The following is a 15,071-nucleotide window of genomic DNA, read 5'->3' on the forward strand; positions in this document are numbered from 1 at the left end:
TTACAATTGAAATGTGTGGAGGACAAAAGGAAATTTTGGAGGAATCACCCCCAGCTCACTAAACATAAAAGTCATGAAAGCAGAAATGCAATCGCCTGCGGCCACACCACCTTGAATAAGCCTGATCTCGTCTGATCTCAGAAGCTAAGCAATGTTGGGCTTGGTTAGTACTTGGATGGGAGACCACCTGGGAATATCAAGTGCTGCAGGCATTACATTTTTGTAATTACATTTTACAATTGAAATGTGTGGAGGACAAAAGGAAATTTTGGAGGAATCAGCCCCAGCTCACTAAACATAAAAGTCATGAAAGCAGAAATGCAATCGCCTGCGGCCACACCACCTTGAATAAGCCTGATCTCGTCTGATCTCAGAAGCTAAGCAATGTTGGGCTTGGTTAGTACTTGGATGGGAGACCACCTGGGAATATCAAGTGCTGCAGGCATTACATTTTACAATTGAAATGTGTGGAGGACAAAAGGAAATTTTGGAGGAATCACCCCCAGCTCACTAAACATAAAAGTCATGAAAGCAGAAATGCAATCGCCTGCGGCCACACCACCTTGAATAAGCCTGATCTCGTCTGATCTCAGAAGCTAAGCAATGTTGGGCTTGGTTAGTACTTGGATGGGAGACCACCTGGGAATATCAAGTGCTGCAGGCATTACATTTTTGTAATTACATTTTACAATAGAAATGTGTGGAGGACAAAAGGAAATTTTGGAGGAATCACCCCCAGCTCACTAAACATAAAAGTCATGAAAGCAGAAATGCAATCGCCTGCGGCCACACCACCTTGAATAAGCCTGATCTCGCCTGATCTCGTCTGATCTCAGAAGCTAAGCAATGTTGGGCTTGGTTAGTACTTGGATGGGAGACCACCTGGGAATATCAAGTGCTGCAGGCATTACATTTTACAATTGAAATGTGTGGAGGACAAAAGGAAATTTTGGAGGAATCACCCCCAGCTCACTAAACATAAAAGTCATGAAAGCAGAAATGCAATCGCCTGCGGCCACACCACCTTGAATAAGCCTGATCTCGTCTGATCTCAGAAGCTAAGCAATGTTGGGCTTGGTTAGTACTTGGATGGGAGACCACCTGGGAATATCAAGTGCTGCAGGCATTACATTTTAGTAATTACATTTTACAATTGAAATGTGTGGAGGACAAAAGGAAATTTTGGAGGAATCACCCCCAGCTCACTAAACATAAAAGTCATGAAAGCAGAAATGCAATCGCCTGCGGCCACACCACCTTGAATAAGCCTGATCTCGTCTGATCTCAGAAGCTAAGCAATGTTGGGCTTGGTTAGTACTTGGATGGGAGACCACCTGGGAATATCAAGTGCTGCAGGCATTACATTTTTGTAATTACATTTTACAATTGAAATGTGTGGAGGACAAAAGGAAATTTTGGAGGAATCACCCCCAGCTCACTAAACATAAAAGTCATGAAAGCAGAAATGCAATCGCCTGCGGCCACACCACCTTGAATAAGCCTGATCTCGTCTGATCTCAGAAGCTAAGCAAAGTTGGGCTTGGTTAGTACTTGGATGGGAGACCACCTGGGAATATCAAGTGCTGCAGGCATTACATTTTACAATTGAAATGTGTGGAGGACAAAAGGAAATTTTGGAGGAATCACCCCCAGCTCACTAAACATAAAAGTCATGAAAGCAGAAATGCAATCGCCTGCGGCCACACCACCTTGAATAAGCCTGATCTCGTCTGATCTCAGAAGCTAAGCAATGTTGGGCTTGGTTAGTACTTGGATGGGAGACCACCTGGGAATATCAAGTGCTGCAGGCATTACATTTTTGTAATTACATTTTACAATTGAAATGTGTGGAGGACAAAAGGAAATTTTGGAGGAATCACCCCCAGCTCACTAAACATAAAAGTCATGAAAGCAGAAATGCAATCGCCTGCGGCCACACCACCTTGAATAAGCCTGATCTCGTCTGATCTCAGAAGCTAAGCAATGTTGGGCTTGGTTAGTACTTGGATGGGAGACCACCTGGGAATATCAAGTGCTGCAGGCATTACATTTTACAATTGAAATGTGTGGAGGACAAAAGGAAATTTTGGAGGAATCACCCCCAGCTCACTAAACATAAAAGTCATGAAAGCAGAAATGCAATCGCCTGCGGCCACACCACCTTGAATAAGCCTGATCTCGTCTGATCTCAGAAGCTAAGCAATGTTGGGCTTGGTTAGTACTTGGATGGGAGACCACCTGGGAATATCAAGTGCTGCAGGCATTACATTTTACAATTGAAATGTGTGGAGGACAAAAGGAAATTTTGGAGGAATCACCCCCAGCTCACTAAACATAAAAGTCATGAAAGCAGAAATGCAATCGCCTGCGGCCACACCACCTTGAATAAGCCTGATCTCGTCTGATCTCAGAAGCTAAGCAATGTTGGGCTTGGTTAGTACTTGGATGGGAGACCACCTGGGAATATCAAGTGCTGCAGGCATTACATTTTTGTAATTACATTTTACAATTGAAATGTGTGGAGGACAAAAGGAAATTTTGGAGGAATCACCCCCAGCTCACTAAACATAAAAGTCATGAAAGCAGAACAGCAATCGCCTGCGGCCACACCACCTTGAATAAGCCTGATCTCGTCTGATCTCAGAAGCTAAGCAATGTTGGGCTTGGTTAGTACTTGGATGGGAGACCACCTGGGAATATCAAGTGCTGCAGGCATTACATTTTTGTAATTACATTTTACAATTGAAATGTGTGGAGGACAAAAGGAAATTTTGGAGGAATCACCCCCAGCTCACTAAACATAAAAGTCATGAAAGCAGAAATGCAATCGCCTGCGGCCACACCACCTTGAATAAGCCTGATCTCGTCTGATCTCAGAAGCTAAGCAATGTTGGGCTTGGTTAGTACTTGGATGGGAGACCACCTGGGAATATCAAGTGCTGCAGGCATTACATTTTACAATTGAAATGTGTGGAGGACAAAAGGAAATTTTGGAGGAATCACCCCCCAGCTCACTAAACATAAAAGTCATGAAAGCAGAAATGCAATCGCCTGCGGCCACACCACCTTGAATAAGGCCTGATCTCGTCTGATCTCAGAAGCTAAGCAATGTTGGGCTTGGTTAGTACTTGGATGGGAGACCACCTGGGAATATCAAGTGCTGCAGGCATTACATTTTACAATTGAAATGTGTGGAGCACAAAAGGAAATTTTGGAGGAATCACCCCCCAGCTCACTAAACATAAAAGTCATGAAAGCAGAACAGCAATCGCCTGCGGCCACACCACCTTGAATAAGCCTGATCTTGTCTGATCTCAGAAGCTAAGCAATGTTGGGCTTGGTTAGTACTTGGATGGGAGGACCACCTGGGAATATCAAGTGCTGCAGGCATTACATTTTTGTAATTACATTTTACAATTGAAATGTGTGGAGGACAAAAGGAAATTTTGGAGGAATCACCCCCAGCTCACTAAACATAAAAGTCATGAAAGCAGAAATGCAATCGCCTGCGGCCACACCACCTTGAATAAGCCTGATCTCGTCTGATCTCAGAAGCTAAGCAATGTTGGGCTTGGTTAGTACTTGGATGGGAGACCACCTGGGAATATCAAGTGCTGCAGGCATTACATTTTTGTAATTACATTTTACAATTGAAATGTGTGGAGGACAAAAGGAAATTTTGGAGGAATCACCCCCAGCTCACTAAACATAAAAGTCATGAAAGCAGAAATGCAATCGCCTGCGGCCACACCACCTTGAATAAGCCTGATCTCGTCTGATCTCAGAAGCTAAGCAATGTTGGGCTTGGTTAGTACTTGGATGGGAGACACCTGGGGAATATCAAGTGCTGCAGGCATTACATTTTACAATTGAAATGTGTGGAGGACAAAAGGAAATTTTGGAGGAATCACCCCCAGCTCACTAAACATAAAAGTCATGAAAGCAGAAATGCAATCGCCTGCGGCCACACCACCTTGAATAAGCCTGATCTCGTCTGATCTCAGAAGCTAAGCAATGTTGGGCTTGGTTAGTACTTGGATGGGAGACCACCTGGGAATATCAAGTGCTGCAGGCATTACATTTTACAATTGAAATGTGTGGAGCACAAAAGGAAATTTTGGAGGAATCACCCCCAGCTCACTAACATAAAAGTCATGAAAGCAGAACAGCAATCGCCTGCGGCCACACCACCTTGAATAAGCCTGATCTTGTCTGATCTCAGAAGCTAAGCAATGTTGGGCTTGGTTAGTACTTGGATGGGAGACCACCTGGGAATATCAAGTGCTGCAGGCATTACATTTTTGTAATTACATTTTACAATTGAAATGTGTGGAGGACAAAAGGAAATTTTGGAGGAATCACCCCCAGCTCACTAAACATAAAAGTCATGAAAGCAGAAATGCAATCGCCTGCGGCCACACCACCTTGAATAAGCCTGATCTCGTCTGATCTCAGAAGCTAAGCAATGTTGGGCTTGGTTAGTACTTGGATGGGAGACCACCTGGGAATATCAAGTGCTGCAGGCATTACATTTTTGTAATTACATTTTACAATTGAAATGTGTGGAGGACAAAAGGAAATTTTGGAGGAATCACCCCAGCTCACTAAACATAAAAGTCATGAAAGCAGAAATGCAATCGCCTGCGGCCACACCACCTTGAATAAGCCTGATCTCGTCTGATCTCAGAAGCTAAGCAATGTTGGGCTTGGTTAGTACTTGGATGGGAGACCACCTGGGAATATCAAGTGCTGCAGGCATTACATTTTTGTAATTACATTTTACAATTGAAATGTGTGGAGGACAAAAGGAAATTTTGGAGAATCACCCCCAGCTCACTAAACATAAAAGTCATGAAAGCAGAAATGCAATCGCCTGCGGCCACACCACCTTGAATAAGCCTGATCTCGTCTGATCTCAGAAGCTAAGCAATGTTGGGCTTGGTTAGTACTTGGATGGGAGACCACCTGGGAATATCAAGTGCTGCAGGCATTACATTTTACAATTGAAATGTGTGGAGGACAAAAGGAAATTTTGGAGGAATCACCCCCAGCTCACTAAACATAAAAGTCATGAAAGCAGAAATGCAATCGCCTGCGGCCACACCACCTTGAATAAGCCTGATCTCGTCTGATCTCAGAAGCTAAGCAATGTTGGGCTTGGTTAGTACTTGGATGGGAGACCACCTGGAATATCAAGTGCTGCAGGCATTACATTTTTGTAATTACATTTTACAATTGAAATGTGTGGAGGACAAAAGGAAATTTTGGAGGAATCACCCCCAGCTCACTAAACATAAAAGTCATGAAAGCAGAAATGCAATCGCCTGCGGCCACACCACCTTGAATAAGCCTGATCTCGTCTGATCTCAGAAGCTAAGCAATGTTGGGCTTGGTTAGTACTTGGATGGGAGACCACCTGGGAATATCAAGTGCTGCAGGCATTACATTTTACAATTGAAATGTGTGGAGGACAAAAGGAAATTTTGGAGGAATCACCCCCAGCTCACTAAACATAAAAGTCATGAAAGCAGAAATGCAATCGCCTGCGGCCACACCACCTTGAATAAGCCTGATCTCGTCTGATCTCAGAAGCTAAGCAATGTTGGGCTTGGTTAGTACTTGGATGGGAGACCACCTGGGAATATCAAGTGCTGCAGGCATTACATTTTACAATTGAAATGTGTGGAGGACAAAAGGAAATTTTGGAGGAATCACCCCCAGCTCACTAAACATAAAAGTCATGAAAGCAGAAATGCAATCGCCTGCGGCCACACCACCTTGAATAAGCCTGATCTCGTCTGATCTCAGAAGCTAAGCAATGTTGGGCTTGGTTAGTACTTGGATGGGAGACACCTGGGAATATCAAGTGCTGCAGGCATTACATTTTTACAATTGAAATGTGTGGAGGACAAAAGGAAATTTTGGAGGAATCACCCCAGCTCACTAAACATAAAAGTCATGAAAGCAGAACAGCAATCGCCTGCGGCCACACCACCTTGAATTAGCCTGATCTCGTCTGATCTCAGAAGCTAAGCAATGTTGGGCTTGGTAAGTACTTGGATGGGAGACCACCTGGGAATATCAAGTGCTGCAGGCATTACATTTTACAATTGAAATGTGTGGAGGACAAAAGGAAATTTTGGAGGAATCACCCCCAGCTCACTAAACATAAAAGTCATGAAGCAGAAATGCAATCGCCTGCGGCCACACCACCTTGAATAAGCCTGATCTCGTCTGATCTCAGAAGCTAAGCAATGTTGGGCTTGGTTAGTACTTGGATGGGAGACCACCTGGGAATATCAAGTGCTGCAGGCATTACATTTTACAATTGAAATGTGTGGAGGACAAAAGGAAATTTTGGAGGAATCACCCCCAGCTCACTAAACATAAAAGTCATGAAAGCAGAACAGCAATCGCCTGCGGCCACACCACCTTGAATAAGCCTGATCTCGTCTGATCTCAGAAGCTAAGCAATGTTGGGCTTGGTTAGTACTTGGATGGGAGACCACCTGGGAATATCAAGTGCTGCAGGCATTACATTTTTGTAATTACATTTTACAATTGAAATGTGTGGAGGACAAAAGGAAATTTTGGAGGAATCACCCCCAGCTCACTAAACATAAAAGTCATGAAAGCAGAAATGCAATCGCCTGCGGCCACACCACCTTGAATAAGCCTGATCTCAGAAGCTAAGCAATGTTGGGCTTGGTTAGTACTTGGATGGGAGACCACCTGGGAATATCAAGTGCTGCAGGCATTACATTTTTGTAATTACATTTTACAATTGAAATGTGTGGAGGACAAAAGGAAATTTTGGAGGAATCACCCCCAGCTCACTAAACATAAAAGTCATGAAAGCAGAACTGCAATCGCCTGCGGCCACACCACCTTGAATAAGCCTGATCTCGTCTGATCTCAGAAGCTAAGCAATGTTGGGCTTGGTTAGTACTTGGATGGGAGACCACCTGGGAATATCAAGTGCTGCAGGCATTACATTTTACAATTGAAATGTGTGGAGGACAAAAGGAAATTTTGGAGGAATCACCCCCAGCTCACTAAACATAAAAGTCATGAAAGCAGAAATGCAATCGCCTGCGGCCACACCACCTTGAATAAGCCTGATCTCGTCTGATCTCAGAAGCTAAGCAATGTTGGGCTTGGTTAGTACTTGGATGGGAGACCACCTGGGAATATCAAGTGCTGCAGGCATTACATTTTTGTAATTACATTTTTACCATTGAAATGTGTGGAGGACAAAAGGAAATTTTGGAGGAATCACCCCCAGCTCACTAAACATAAAAGTCATGAAAGCAGAAATGCAATCGCCTGCGGCCACACCACCTTGAATAAGCCTGATCTCGTCTGATCTCAGAAGCTAAGCAATGTTGGGCTTGGTTAGTACTTGGATGGGAGACCACCTGGGAATATCAAGTGCTGCAGGCATTACATTTTTGTAATTACATTTTACCATTGAAATGTGTGGAGGACAAAAGGAAATTTTGGAGGAATCACCCCCAGCTCACTAAACATAAAAGTCATGAAAGCAGAAATGAAATCGCCTGCGGCCACACCACCTTGAATAAGCCTGATCTCGTCTGATCTCAGAAGCTAAGCAATGTTGGGCTTGGTTAGTACTTGGATGGGAGACCACCTGGGAATATCAATTGCTGCAGGCATTACATTTTACAATTGAAATGTGTGGAGGACAAAAGGAAATTTTGGAGGAATCACCCCCAGCTCACTAAACATAAAAGTCATGATTGCAGAAATGCAATCGCCTGCGGCCACACCACCTTGAATAAGCCTGATCTCAGAAGCTAAGCAATGTTGGGCTTGGTTAGTACTTGGATGGGAGACCACCTGGGAATATCAAGTGCTGCAGGCATTACATTTTTGTAATTACATTTTACAATTGAAATGTGTGGAGGACAAAAGGAAATTTTGGAGGAATCACCCCCAGCTCACTAAACATAAAAGTCATGAAAGCAGAAATGCAATCGCCTGCGGCCACACCACCTTGAATAAGCCTGATCTCAGAAGCTAAGCAATGTTGGGCTTGGTTAGTACTTGGATGGGAGACCACCTGGGAATATCAAGTGCTGCAGGCATTACATTTTTGTAATTACATTTTACAATTGAAATGTGTGGAGGACAAAAGGAAATTTTGGAGGAATCACCCCCAGCTCCCTAAACATAAAAGTCATGAAAGCAGAAATGCAATCGCCTGCGGCCACACCACCTTGAAAAAGCCTGATCTTGTCTGATCTCAGAAGCTAAGCAGTGTTGGGCTTGGTTAGTACTTGGATGGGAGACCACCTGGGAATATCAAGTGCTGCAGGCATTACATTTTTGTAATTACATTTTACAATTGAAATGAATTGAAATGTGTGGAGGACAAAAGGAAATTTTGGAAGAATCACCCCCAGCTCACTAAACATTAAAGTCATGAAAGCAGAAATGCAATCGCCTGCGGCCACACCACCTTAAATAAGCCTGATCTCGTCTGATCTCAGAAGCTAAGCAATGTTGGGCTTGGTTAGTACTTGGATGGGAGACCACCTGGGAATATCAAGTGCTGCAGGCATTACATTTTACAATTGAAATGTGTGGAGGCCAAAGGGAAATTTTGGAGGAATCACCCCCAGCTCACTAAACATAAAAGTCATGAAAGCAGAAATGCAATCGCCTGCGGCCACACCACCTTGAATAAGCCTGATCTCGTCTGATCTCAGAAGCTAAGCAATGTTGGGCTTGGTTAGTACTTGGATGGGAGACCACCTGGGAATATCAAGTGCTGCAGGCATTACATTTTTGTAATTACATTTTACAATTGAAATGTGTGGAGGACAAAAGGAAATTTTGGAGGAATCACCCCCAGCTCACTAAACATAAAAGTCATGAAAGCAGAAATGCAATCGCCTGCGGCCACACCACCTTGAATAAGCCTGATCTCGCCTGATCTCAGAAGCTAAGCAATGTTGGGCTTGGTTAGTACTTGGATGGGAGACCACCTGGGAATATCAAGTGCTGCAGGCATTACATTTTACAATTGAAATGTGTGGAGGACAAAAGGAAATTTTGGAGGAATCACCCCCAGCTCACTAAACATAAAAGTCATGAAAGCAGAAAATGCAATCGCCTGCGGCCACACCACCTTGAATAAGCCTGATTTCAGAAGCTAAAGCAATGTTGGGCTTGGTTAGTACTTGGATGGGAGACCACCTGGGAATATCAAGTGCTGCAGGCATTACATTTTTGTAATTACATTTTACAATTGAAATGTGTGGAGGACAAAAGGAAATTTGGAGGAATCACCCCCAGCTCACTAAACATAAAAGTCATGAAAGCAGAAATGCAATCGCCTGCGGCCACAACCACCTTGAATAAGCCTGATCTCCGAAGCTAAGCAATGTTGGGCTTGGTTAGTACTTGGATGGGAGACCACCTGGGAATATCAAGTGCTGCAGGCATTACTTTTTGTAATTACATTTTACAATTGAAATGTGTGGAGGACAAAAGGAAATTTTGGAGGAATCACCCCCAGCTCACTAAACATAAAAGTCATGAAAGCAAAAATGCAATCGCCTGCGGCCACACCACCTTGAATAAGCCTGATCTCAGAAGCTAAGCAATGTTGGGCTTGGTTAGTACTTGGATGGGAGACCACCTGGGAATATCAAGTGCTGCAGGCATTACATTTTTGTAATTACATTTTACAATTGAAATGTGTGGAGGACAAAAGGAAATTTTGGAGGAATCACCCCCAGCTCACTAAACATAAAAGTCATGAAAGCAGAAATGCAAATCGCCTGCGGCCACACCAACCTTGAATAAGCCTGATCTCAATAGCTAAGCAATGTTGGGCTTGGTTAGTACTTGGATGGGAGACCACCTGGGAATATCAAGTGCTGCAGGCATTACATTTTACAATTGAAATGTGTGGAGGACAAAAGGAAATTTTGGAGGAATCACCCCCAGCTCACTAAACATAAAAGTCATGAAAGCATAAATGCAATCGCCTGCGGCCACAACCACCTTGAATACGCCTGATCTCGTCTGATCTCAGAAGCTAAGCAATGTTGGGCTTGGTTAGTACTTGGATGGGAGACCAGCCTGGGAATATCAAGTGCTGCAGGCATTACATTTTTGTAATTACATTTTACAATTGAAATGTGTGGAGGGACAAAAGGAAATTTTGGAGGAATCACCCCCAGCTCACTAAACATAAAAGTCATGAAAGCAAGAAATGCAATCGCCTGCGGCCACACCACCTTGAATAAGCCTGATCTCAATAGCTAAGCAATGTTGGGCTTGGTTAGTACTTGGAAGGGAGACCACCTGGGAATATCAAGTGCTGCAGGCATTACATTTTACAATTGAAAATGTGTGGAGGACAAAAGGAAATTTTGGAGAAATCACCCCCAGCTCACTAAACATAAAAGTCATGAAAGCATAAATGCAATCACCTGCGGCCACACCACCTTGAATACGCCTGATCTCGTCTGATCTCAGAAGCTAAGCAATGTTGGGCTTGGTTAGTACTTGGATGGGAGACACCAGGGAAAATCAAGTGCTGCAGGCATTACATTTTTGTAATTACATTTTACAATTGAAATGTGTGGAGGCCAAAAAGGAAATTTTGGAGGAATCACCCCCAGCTCACTAAACATAAAAGTCATGAAAGCAGAAATGCAATCGCCTGCGGCCACACCACCTTGAATAAGCCTGATCTCCGAAGCTAAGCAATGTTGGGCTTGGTTAGTACTTGGATGGGAGACCACCTTGGGGAATATCAGTGCTGCAGGCATTACATTTTTGTAATTACATTTTACAATTGAAATGTGTGGAGGGACAAAAGGAAATTTTGGAGGAATCACCCCCAGCTCACTAAACATAAAAGTCATGAAAACATAAATGCAATCGCCTGCGGCCACACCACCTTGAATAAGCCTGATCTCAGAAGCTAAGCAATGTTGGGCTTGGTTAGTACTTTGGATGGGAGACCACCTGGGAATATCAAGTGCTGCAGGCATTACATTTTTGTAATTACATTTTACAATTGAAAAGTGTGGAGGACAAAAGGAAATTTTGGAGGAATCACCCCCAGCTCACTAAACATAAAAGTCATGAAAGCAGAAATGCAATCGCCTGCGGCCACACCACCTTGAATAAGCCTGATCTCAATAGCTATAGCAATGTTGGGCTTGGTTAGTACTTGGATGGGAGACCACCTGGGAATATCAAGTGCTGCAGGCATTTACATTTTACAATTGAAATGTGTGGAGGACAAAATGAAATTTTGGAAGGAATCACCCCCAGCTCACTAAACATAAAAGTCATGAAAGCATAAATGCAATCGCCTGCGGCCACACCACCTTGAATACGCCTGATCTCGTCTGATCTCAGAAGCTAAGCAATGTGGGCTTGGTTAGTACTTGGATGGGAGACCACCTGGGAATATCAAGTGCTGCAGGCATTACATTTTTGTAATTACATTTTACAATTGAAATGTGTGGAGGACAAAAGGAAATTTTGGAGGAATCACCCCCAGCTCACTAAACATAAAAGTCATTGAAAGCAGAAATGCAATCGCCTGCGGCCACACCACCTTGAATAAGCCTGATCTCAATAGCTAAGCAATGTTGGGCTTGGTTAGTACTTGGAAGGGAGACCACCTGGGAATATCAAGTGCTGCAGGCATTACATTTTACAATTGGAAATGTGTGGAGGACAAAAGGAAATTTTGGAGGAATCACCCCCAGCTCACTAAACATAAAAGTCATGAAAGCATAAATGCAATCGCCTGCGGCCACACCACCTTGAATACGCCTGATCTCGTCTGATCTCAGAAGCTAAGCAATGTTGGGCTTGGTTAGTACTTGGATGGGAGACCACCTGGGAAAATCAAGTGCTGCAGGCATTACATTTTTGTAATTACATTTTACAATTGGAAAATGTGTGGAGGACAAAAGGAAATTTTGGAGGAATCACCCCCAGCTCACTAAACATAAAAAGTCATGAAAGCAGAAATGCAATCGCCTGCGGCCACACCACCTTGAATAAGCCTGATCTCAGAAGCTAGCAATGTTGGGCTTGGTTAGTACTTGGATGGGAGACCACCTGGGAATATCAAGTGCTGCAGGCATAACATTTTTGTAATTACATTTTACAATTGAAATGTGTGGAGGACAAAAGGAAATTTTGGAGGAATCACCCCCAGCCTCACTAAACATAAAAGTCATGAAAGCAGAAATGCAATCGCCTGCGGCCACACCACCTTGAATAAGCCTGATCTCGTCTGATCTCAGAAGCTAAGCAATGTTGGGCTTGGTTAGTACTTGGATGGGAGACCACCTGGGAATATCAAGTGCTGCAGGCATTACATTTTACAATTGAAATGTGTGGAGGACAAAAGGAAATTTTGGAGGAATCACCCCCAGCTCACTAAACATAAAAGTCATGAAGCAGAAATGCAATCGCCTGCGGCCACGCCACCTTGAATAAGCCTGATCTCGTCTGATCTCAGAAGCTAAGCAATGTTGGGCTTGGTTAGTACTTGGATGGGAGACCACCTGGGAATATCAAGTGCTGCATGCATTACATTTTACAATTGAAATGTGTGGAGGACAAAAGGAAATTTTGGAGGAATCACCCCCAGCTCACTAAACATAAAAGTCATGAAAGCAGAAATGCAATCGCCTGCGGCCACACCACCTTGAATAAGCCTGATCTCAGAAGCTAAGCAATGTTGGGCTTGGTTAGTACTTGGATGGGAGACCACCTGGGAATATCAAGTGCTGCAGGCATTACATTTTTGTAATTACATTTTACAATTGAAATGTGTGGAGGACAAAAGGAAATTTTGGAGGAATCACCCCCAGCTCACTAAACATAAAAGTCATGAAAGCAGAAATGCAATCGCCTGCGGCCACACCACCTTGAATAAGCCTGATCTCAGAAGCTAAGCAATGTTGGGCTTGGTTAGTACTTGGATGGGAGACCACCTGGGAATATCAAGTGCTGCAGGCATTACATTTTTGTAATTACATTTTACAATTGAAATGTGTGGAGGACAAAAGGAAATTTTGGAGGAATCACCCCCAGCTCACTAAACATAAAAGTCATGAAAGCAGACATGCAATCACCTGAGTCCACACCACCTTGAATAAGCCTGATCTCAGAAGCTAAGCAATGTTGGGCTTGGTTAGTACTTGGATGGGAGACCACCTGGGAATATCAAGTGCTGCAGGCATTACATTTTTGTAATTACATTTTACAATTGAAATGTGTGGAGGACAAAAGGAAATTTTGGAGAAATCACCCCCAGCTCACTAAACATAAAAGTCATGAAAGGAGAAATGCAATCGCCTGCGGCCACACCACCTTGAATAAGCCTGATCTCATCTGATCTCAGAAGATAAGCAATGTTGGGCTTGGTTAGTACTTGGATGGGAGACCACCTGGGAATATCAAGTGCTGCAGGCATTACATTTTTGTAATTACATTTTACAATTGAAATGTGTGGAGGACAAAAGGAAATTTTGGAGGAATCACCCCCAGCTCACTAAACATAAAAGTCATGAAAGCAGAAATGCAATCGCCTGCGGCCACACCACCTTGAATAAGCCTGATCTCGTCTGATCTCAGAAGCTAAGCAATGTTGGGCTTGGTTAGTACTTGGATGGGAGACCACCTGGGAATATCAAGTGCTGCAGGCGTTACATTTTACAATTGAAATGTGTGGAGGACAAAAGGAAATTTTGGAGGAATCACCCCCAGCTCACTAAACATAAAAGTCATGAAAGCAGAAATGCAATCGCCTGCGGCCACACGACCTTGAATAAGCCTGATCTCGCCTGATCTCGCCTGATCTCAGAAGCTAAGCAATGTTGGGCTTGGTTAGTACTTGGATGGGAGACCACCTGGGAATATCAAGTGCTGCAGGCGTTACATTTTTGTAATTACATTTTACAATTGAAATGTGTGGAGGACAAAAGGAAATTTTGGAGGAATCACCCCCAGCTCACTAAACATAAAAGTCATGAAAGCAGAAATGCAATCGCCTGCGGCCACACCACCTTGAATAAGCCTGATCTCAGAAGCTAAGCAATGTTGGGCTTGGTTAGTACTTGGATGGGAGACCACCTGGGAATATCAAGTGCTGCAGGCATTACATTTTTGTAATTACATTTTACAATTGAAATGTGTGGAGGACAAAAGGAAATTTTGGAGGAATCACCCCCAGCTCACTAAACATAAAAGTCATGAAACCAGAAATGCAATCGCCTGCGGCCACACCACCTTGAATAAGCCTGATCTCAGAAGCTAAGCAATGTTGGGCTTGGTTAGTACTTGGATGGGAGACCACCTGGGAATATCAAGTGCTGCAGGCATTACATTTTTGTAATTACATTTTACAATTGAAAAGTGTGGAGGACAAAAGGAAATTTTGGAGGAATCACCCCCAGCTCAATACACATAAAAGTCATGAAAGCAGAAATGCAATCGCCTGCGGCCACACCACCTTGAATAAGCCTGATCTCGTCTGATCTCAGAAGCTAAGCAATGTTGGGCTTGGTTAGTACTTGGATGGGAGACCACCTGGGAATATCAAGTGCTGCAGGCATTACATTTTGGTAATTACATTTTACAATTGAAATGTGTGGAGGACAAAAGGAGATTTTGGAGGAATCACCCCCAGCTCACTAAACATAGAAGTCATGAAAGCAGAAATGCAATCGCCTGCGGCCACACCACCTTGAATAAGCCTGATCTCAGAAGCTAAGCAATGTTGGGCTTGGTTAGTACTTGGATGGGAGACCACCTGGGAATATCAAGTGCTGCAGGCATTACATTTTTGTAATTACATTTTACAATTGAAATGTGTGGAGGACAAAAGGAAATTTTGTAGGAATCACCCCCAGCTCACTACACATAAAAGTCATGAAAGCAGAAATGCAATCGCCTGCGGCCACACCACCTTGAATAAGCCTGATCTCGTCTGATCTCAGAAGCTAAGCAATGTTGGGCTTGGTTAGTACTTGGATGGGAGACCACCTGGGAATATCAAG

The 15,071-nt window shown here is 43.5% G+C and overlaps 39 non-coding genes and 27 pseudogenes across 39 annotated transcripts; all 66 read left to right on the forward strand.

The window, feature by feature from the left end:
* The first annotated feature begins 93 nt into the window (after positions 1-93).
* On the forward strand, positions 94-212 carry LOC131731034 (5S ribosomal RNA). The gene has a single exon (XR_009324536.1). It is a non-coding gene; the product is annotated as a 5S ribosomal RNA (ribosomal RNA).
* A 114-nt stretch (positions 213-326) lies between these two features.
* Positions 327-445, forward strand: LOC131731035 (5S ribosomal RNA). The gene has a single exon (XR_009324537.1). It is a non-coding gene; the product is annotated as a 5S ribosomal RNA (ribosomal RNA).
* Positions 446-545: 100 nt separating this feature from the next.
* Positions 546-664, forward strand: LOC131731036 (5S ribosomal RNA). Its single transcript, XR_009324538.1, has one exon. It is a non-coding gene; the product is annotated as a 5S ribosomal RNA (ribosomal RNA).
* Positions 665-778: 114 nt separating this feature from the next.
* On the forward strand, positions 779-907 carry LOC131731144 (5S ribosomal RNA; annotated as a pseudogene).
* A 100-nt stretch (positions 908-1,007) lies between these two features.
* Positions 1,008-1,126, forward strand: LOC131731037 (5S ribosomal RNA). The gene has a single exon (XR_009324539.1). It is a non-coding gene; the product is annotated as a 5S ribosomal RNA (ribosomal RNA).
* A 114-nt stretch (positions 1,127-1,240) lies between these two features.
* On the forward strand, positions 1,241-1,359 carry LOC131731038 (5S ribosomal RNA). Its single transcript, XR_009324540.1, has one exon. It is a non-coding gene; the product is annotated as a 5S ribosomal RNA (ribosomal RNA).
* Positions 1,360-1,473: 114 nt separating this feature from the next.
* LOC131730931 (5S ribosomal RNA) lies at positions 1,474-1,592 on the forward strand. Its single transcript, XR_009324435.1, has one exon. It is a non-coding gene; the product is annotated as a 5S ribosomal RNA (ribosomal RNA).
* A 100-nt stretch (positions 1,593-1,692) lies between these two features.
* Positions 1,693-1,811, forward strand: LOC131731039 (5S ribosomal RNA). The gene has a single exon (XR_009324541.1). It is a non-coding gene; the product is annotated as a 5S ribosomal RNA (ribosomal RNA).
* A 114-nt stretch (positions 1,812-1,925) lies between these two features.
* On the forward strand, positions 1,926-2,044 carry LOC131731040 (5S ribosomal RNA). The gene has a single exon (XR_009324542.1). It is a non-coding gene; the product is annotated as a 5S ribosomal RNA (ribosomal RNA).
* A 100-nt stretch (positions 2,045-2,144) lies between these two features.
* LOC131731041 (5S ribosomal RNA) lies at positions 2,145-2,263 on the forward strand. The gene has a single exon (XR_009324543.1). It is a non-coding gene; the product is annotated as a 5S ribosomal RNA (ribosomal RNA).
* Positions 2,264-2,363: 100 nt separating this feature from the next.
* Positions 2,364-2,482, forward strand: LOC131731042 (5S ribosomal RNA). Its single transcript, XR_009324544.1, has one exon. It is a non-coding gene; the product is annotated as a 5S ribosomal RNA (ribosomal RNA).
* Positions 2,483-2,596: 114 nt separating this feature from the next.
* On the forward strand, positions 2,597-2,715 carry LOC131731043 (5S ribosomal RNA). Its single transcript, XR_009324545.1, has one exon. It is a non-coding gene; the product is annotated as a 5S ribosomal RNA (ribosomal RNA).
* Positions 2,716-2,829: 114 nt separating this feature from the next.
* LOC131731045 (5S ribosomal RNA) lies at positions 2,830-2,948 on the forward strand. The gene has a single exon (XR_009324547.1). It is a non-coding gene; the product is annotated as a 5S ribosomal RNA (ribosomal RNA).
* Positions 2,949-3,049: 101 nt separating this feature from the next.
* LOC131731120 (5S ribosomal RNA) lies at positions 3,050-3,169 on the forward strand. Its single transcript, XR_009324619.1, has one exon. It is a non-coding gene; the product is annotated as a 5S ribosomal RNA (ribosomal RNA).
* Positions 3,170-3,270: 101 nt separating this feature from the next.
* LOC131731164 (5S ribosomal RNA) lies at positions 3,271-3,390 on the forward strand (annotated as a pseudogene).
* A 114-nt stretch (positions 3,391-3,504) lies between these two features.
* LOC131731046 (5S ribosomal RNA) lies at positions 3,505-3,623 on the forward strand. The gene has a single exon (XR_009324548.1). It is a non-coding gene; the product is annotated as a 5S ribosomal RNA (ribosomal RNA).
* A 114-nt stretch (positions 3,624-3,737) lies between these two features.
* On the forward strand, positions 3,738-3,856 carry LOC131731160 (5S ribosomal RNA; annotated as a pseudogene).
* Positions 3,857-3,956: 100 nt separating this feature from the next.
* Positions 3,957-4,075, forward strand: LOC131731047 (5S ribosomal RNA). Its single transcript, XR_009324549.1, has one exon. It is a non-coding gene; the product is annotated as a 5S ribosomal RNA (ribosomal RNA).
* A 99-nt stretch (positions 4,076-4,174) lies between these two features.
* Positions 4,175-4,293, forward strand: LOC131731114 (5S ribosomal RNA). The gene has a single exon (XR_009324613.1). It is a non-coding gene; the product is annotated as a 5S ribosomal RNA (ribosomal RNA).
* Positions 4,294-4,407: 114 nt separating this feature from the next.
* On the forward strand, positions 4,408-4,526 carry LOC131731048 (5S ribosomal RNA). The gene has a single exon (XR_009324550.1). It is a non-coding gene; the product is annotated as a 5S ribosomal RNA (ribosomal RNA).
* A 113-nt stretch (positions 4,527-4,639) lies between these two features.
* LOC131731050 (5S ribosomal RNA) lies at positions 4,640-4,758 on the forward strand. The gene has a single exon (XR_009324551.1). It is a non-coding gene; the product is annotated as a 5S ribosomal RNA (ribosomal RNA).
* Positions 4,759-4,871: 113 nt separating this feature from the next.
* LOC131731051 (5S ribosomal RNA) lies at positions 4,872-4,990 on the forward strand. The gene has a single exon (XR_009324552.1). It is a non-coding gene; the product is annotated as a 5S ribosomal RNA (ribosomal RNA).
* A 100-nt stretch (positions 4,991-5,090) lies between these two features.
* On the forward strand, positions 5,091-5,208 carry LOC131731145 (5S ribosomal RNA; annotated as a pseudogene).
* A 114-nt stretch (positions 5,209-5,322) lies between these two features.
* LOC131731052 (5S ribosomal RNA) lies at positions 5,323-5,441 on the forward strand. The gene has a single exon (XR_009324553.1). It is a non-coding gene; the product is annotated as a 5S ribosomal RNA (ribosomal RNA).
* A 100-nt stretch (positions 5,442-5,541) lies between these two features.
* Positions 5,542-5,660, forward strand: LOC131731053 (5S ribosomal RNA). Its single transcript, XR_009324554.1, has one exon. It is a non-coding gene; the product is annotated as a 5S ribosomal RNA (ribosomal RNA).
* Positions 5,661-5,760: 100 nt separating this feature from the next.
* On the forward strand, positions 5,761-5,878 carry LOC131731154 (5S ribosomal RNA; annotated as a pseudogene).
* Positions 5,879-5,978: 100 nt separating this feature from the next.
* LOC131731082 (5S ribosomal RNA) lies at positions 5,979-6,097 on the forward strand. Its single transcript, XR_009324582.1, has one exon. It is a non-coding gene; the product is annotated as a 5S ribosomal RNA (ribosomal RNA).
* Positions 6,098-6,196: 99 nt separating this feature from the next.
* LOC131731054 (5S ribosomal RNA) lies at positions 6,197-6,315 on the forward strand. Its single transcript, XR_009324555.1, has one exon. It is a non-coding gene; the product is annotated as a 5S ribosomal RNA (ribosomal RNA).
* Positions 6,316-6,415: 100 nt separating this feature from the next.
* LOC131731055 (5S ribosomal RNA) lies at positions 6,416-6,534 on the forward strand. Its single transcript, XR_009324556.1, has one exon. It is a non-coding gene; the product is annotated as a 5S ribosomal RNA (ribosomal RNA).
* A 114-nt stretch (positions 6,535-6,648) lies between these two features.
* On the forward strand, positions 6,649-6,757 carry LOC131731184 (5S ribosomal RNA; annotated as a pseudogene).
* Positions 6,758-6,871: 114 nt separating this feature from the next.
* Positions 6,872-6,990, forward strand: LOC131731057 (5S ribosomal RNA). The gene has a single exon (XR_009324558.1). It is a non-coding gene; the product is annotated as a 5S ribosomal RNA (ribosomal RNA).
* A 100-nt stretch (positions 6,991-7,090) lies between these two features.
* On the forward strand, positions 7,091-7,209 carry LOC131731058 (5S ribosomal RNA). The gene has a single exon (XR_009324559.1). It is a non-coding gene; the product is annotated as a 5S ribosomal RNA (ribosomal RNA).
* A 115-nt stretch (positions 7,210-7,324) lies between these two features.
* On the forward strand, positions 7,325-7,443 carry LOC131731059 (5S ribosomal RNA). Its single transcript, XR_009324560.1, has one exon. It is a non-coding gene; the product is annotated as a 5S ribosomal RNA (ribosomal RNA).
* Positions 7,444-7,557: 114 nt separating this feature from the next.
* LOC131731132 (5S ribosomal RNA) lies at positions 7,558-7,676 on the forward strand. The gene has a single exon (XR_009324631.1). It is a non-coding gene; the product is annotated as a 5S ribosomal RNA (ribosomal RNA).
* A 100-nt stretch (positions 7,677-7,776) lies between these two features.
* On the forward strand, positions 7,777-7,885 carry LOC131731185 (5S ribosomal RNA; annotated as a pseudogene).
* A 114-nt stretch (positions 7,886-7,999) lies between these two features.
* Positions 8,000-8,108, forward strand: LOC131731186 (5S ribosomal RNA; annotated as a pseudogene).
* Positions 8,109-8,222: 114 nt separating this feature from the next.
* LOC131731121 (5S ribosomal RNA) lies at positions 8,223-8,341 on the forward strand. Its single transcript, XR_009324620.1, has one exon. It is a non-coding gene; the product is annotated as a 5S ribosomal RNA (ribosomal RNA).
* Positions 8,342-8,465: 124 nt separating this feature from the next.
* LOC131731102 (5S ribosomal RNA) lies at positions 8,466-8,584 on the forward strand. The gene has a single exon (XR_009324602.1). It is a non-coding gene; the product is annotated as a 5S ribosomal RNA (ribosomal RNA).
* Positions 8,585-8,684: 100 nt separating this feature from the next.
* On the forward strand, positions 8,685-8,803 carry LOC131731060 (5S ribosomal RNA). Its single transcript, XR_009324561.1, has one exon. It is a non-coding gene; the product is annotated as a 5S ribosomal RNA (ribosomal RNA).
* A 114-nt stretch (positions 8,804-8,917) lies between these two features.
* Positions 8,918-9,036, forward strand: LOC131731107 (5S ribosomal RNA). The gene has a single exon (XR_009324607.1). It is a non-coding gene; the product is annotated as a 5S ribosomal RNA (ribosomal RNA).
* Positions 9,037-9,137: 101 nt separating this feature from the next.
* On the forward strand, positions 9,138-9,247 carry LOC131731222 (5S ribosomal RNA; annotated as a pseudogene).
* Positions 9,248-9,360: 113 nt separating this feature from the next.
* Positions 9,361-9,470, forward strand: LOC131731227 (5S ribosomal RNA; annotated as a pseudogene).
* A 113-nt stretch (positions 9,471-9,583) lies between these two features.
* On the forward strand, positions 9,584-9,692 carry LOC131731187 (5S ribosomal RNA; annotated as a pseudogene).
* A 115-nt stretch (positions 9,693-9,807) lies between these two features.
* LOC131731225 (5S ribosomal RNA) lies at positions 9,808-9,917 on the forward strand (annotated as a pseudogene).
* Positions 9,918-10,017: 100 nt separating this feature from the next.
* Positions 10,018-10,138, forward strand: LOC131731151 (5S ribosomal RNA; annotated as a pseudogene).
* A 116-nt stretch (positions 10,139-10,254) lies between these two features.
* On the forward strand, positions 10,255-10,363 carry LOC131731220 (5S ribosomal RNA; annotated as a pseudogene).
* Positions 10,364-10,464: 101 nt separating this feature from the next.
* On the forward strand, positions 10,465-10,582 carry LOC131731159 (5S ribosomal RNA; annotated as a pseudogene).
* Positions 10,583-10,922: 340 nt separating this feature from the next.
* LOC131731218 (5S ribosomal RNA) lies at positions 10,923-11,032 on the forward strand (annotated as a pseudogene).
* A 114-nt stretch (positions 11,033-11,146) lies between these two features.
* On the forward strand, positions 11,147-11,256 carry LOC131731229 (5S ribosomal RNA; annotated as a pseudogene).
* A 102-nt stretch (positions 11,257-11,358) lies between these two features.
* On the forward strand, positions 11,359-11,476 carry LOC131731088 (5S ribosomal RNA). Its single transcript, XR_009324588.1, has one exon. It is a non-coding gene; the product is annotated as a 5S ribosomal RNA (ribosomal RNA).
* A 115-nt stretch (positions 11,477-11,591) lies between these two features.
* Positions 11,592-11,700, forward strand: LOC131731221 (5S ribosomal RNA; annotated as a pseudogene).
* A 101-nt stretch (positions 11,701-11,801) lies between these two features.
* LOC131730914 (5S ribosomal RNA) lies at positions 11,802-11,920 on the forward strand. Its single transcript, XR_009324418.1, has one exon. It is a non-coding gene; the product is annotated as a 5S ribosomal RNA (ribosomal RNA).
* A 117-nt stretch (positions 11,921-12,037) lies between these two features.
* Positions 12,038-12,145, forward strand: LOC131731223 (5S ribosomal RNA; annotated as a pseudogene).
* Positions 12,146-12,260: 115 nt separating this feature from the next.
* On the forward strand, positions 12,261-12,379 carry LOC131731061 (5S ribosomal RNA). Its single transcript, XR_009324562.1, has one exon. It is a non-coding gene; the product is annotated as a 5S ribosomal RNA (ribosomal RNA).
* Positions 12,380-12,478: 99 nt separating this feature from the next.
* LOC131731130 (5S ribosomal RNA) lies at positions 12,479-12,597 on the forward strand. Its single transcript, XR_009324629.1, has one exon. It is a non-coding gene; the product is annotated as a 5S ribosomal RNA (ribosomal RNA).
* A 100-nt stretch (positions 12,598-12,697) lies between these two features.
* On the forward strand, positions 12,698-12,806 carry LOC131731188 (5S ribosomal RNA; annotated as a pseudogene).
* A 114-nt stretch (positions 12,807-12,920) lies between these two features.
* On the forward strand, positions 12,921-13,029 carry LOC131731189 (5S ribosomal RNA; annotated as a pseudogene).
* A 114-nt stretch (positions 13,030-13,143) lies between these two features.
* Positions 13,144-13,252, forward strand: LOC131731228 (5S ribosomal RNA; annotated as a pseudogene).
* A 114-nt stretch (positions 13,253-13,366) lies between these two features.
* LOC131730965 (5S ribosomal RNA) lies at positions 13,367-13,485 on the forward strand. Its single transcript, XR_009324468.1, has one exon. It is a non-coding gene; the product is annotated as a 5S ribosomal RNA (ribosomal RNA).
* A 114-nt stretch (positions 13,486-13,599) lies between these two features.
* Positions 13,600-13,718, forward strand: LOC131731063 (5S ribosomal RNA). The gene has a single exon (XR_009324564.1). It is a non-coding gene; the product is annotated as a 5S ribosomal RNA (ribosomal RNA).
* A 100-nt stretch (positions 13,719-13,818) lies between these two features.
* LOC131731194 (5S ribosomal RNA) lies at positions 13,819-13,947 on the forward strand (annotated as a pseudogene).
* A 114-nt stretch (positions 13,948-14,061) lies between these two features.
* On the forward strand, positions 14,062-14,170 carry LOC131731190 (5S ribosomal RNA; annotated as a pseudogene).
* A 114-nt stretch (positions 14,171-14,284) lies between these two features.
* LOC131731192 (5S ribosomal RNA) lies at positions 14,285-14,393 on the forward strand (annotated as a pseudogene).
* A 114-nt stretch (positions 14,394-14,507) lies between these two features.
* On the forward strand, positions 14,508-14,626 carry LOC131731062 (5S ribosomal RNA). Its single transcript, XR_009324563.1, has one exon. It is a non-coding gene; the product is annotated as a 5S ribosomal RNA (ribosomal RNA).
* A 114-nt stretch (positions 14,627-14,740) lies between these two features.
* On the forward strand, positions 14,741-14,849 carry LOC131731193 (5S ribosomal RNA; annotated as a pseudogene).
* A 114-nt stretch (positions 14,850-14,963) lies between these two features.
* On the forward strand, positions 14,964-15,071 carry LOC131731210 (5S ribosomal RNA; annotated as a pseudogene; the record flags this gene model as incomplete).

Source organism: Acipenser ruthenus, unplaced genomic scaffold (assembly GCF_902713425.1).
Source record: "Acipenser ruthenus unplaced genomic scaffold, fAciRut3.2 maternal haplotype, whole genome shotgun sequence".
Classification (NCBI taxonomy): Eukaryota; Metazoa; Chordata; class Actinopteri; order Acipenseriformes; family Acipenseridae; genus Acipenser; species Acipenser ruthenus.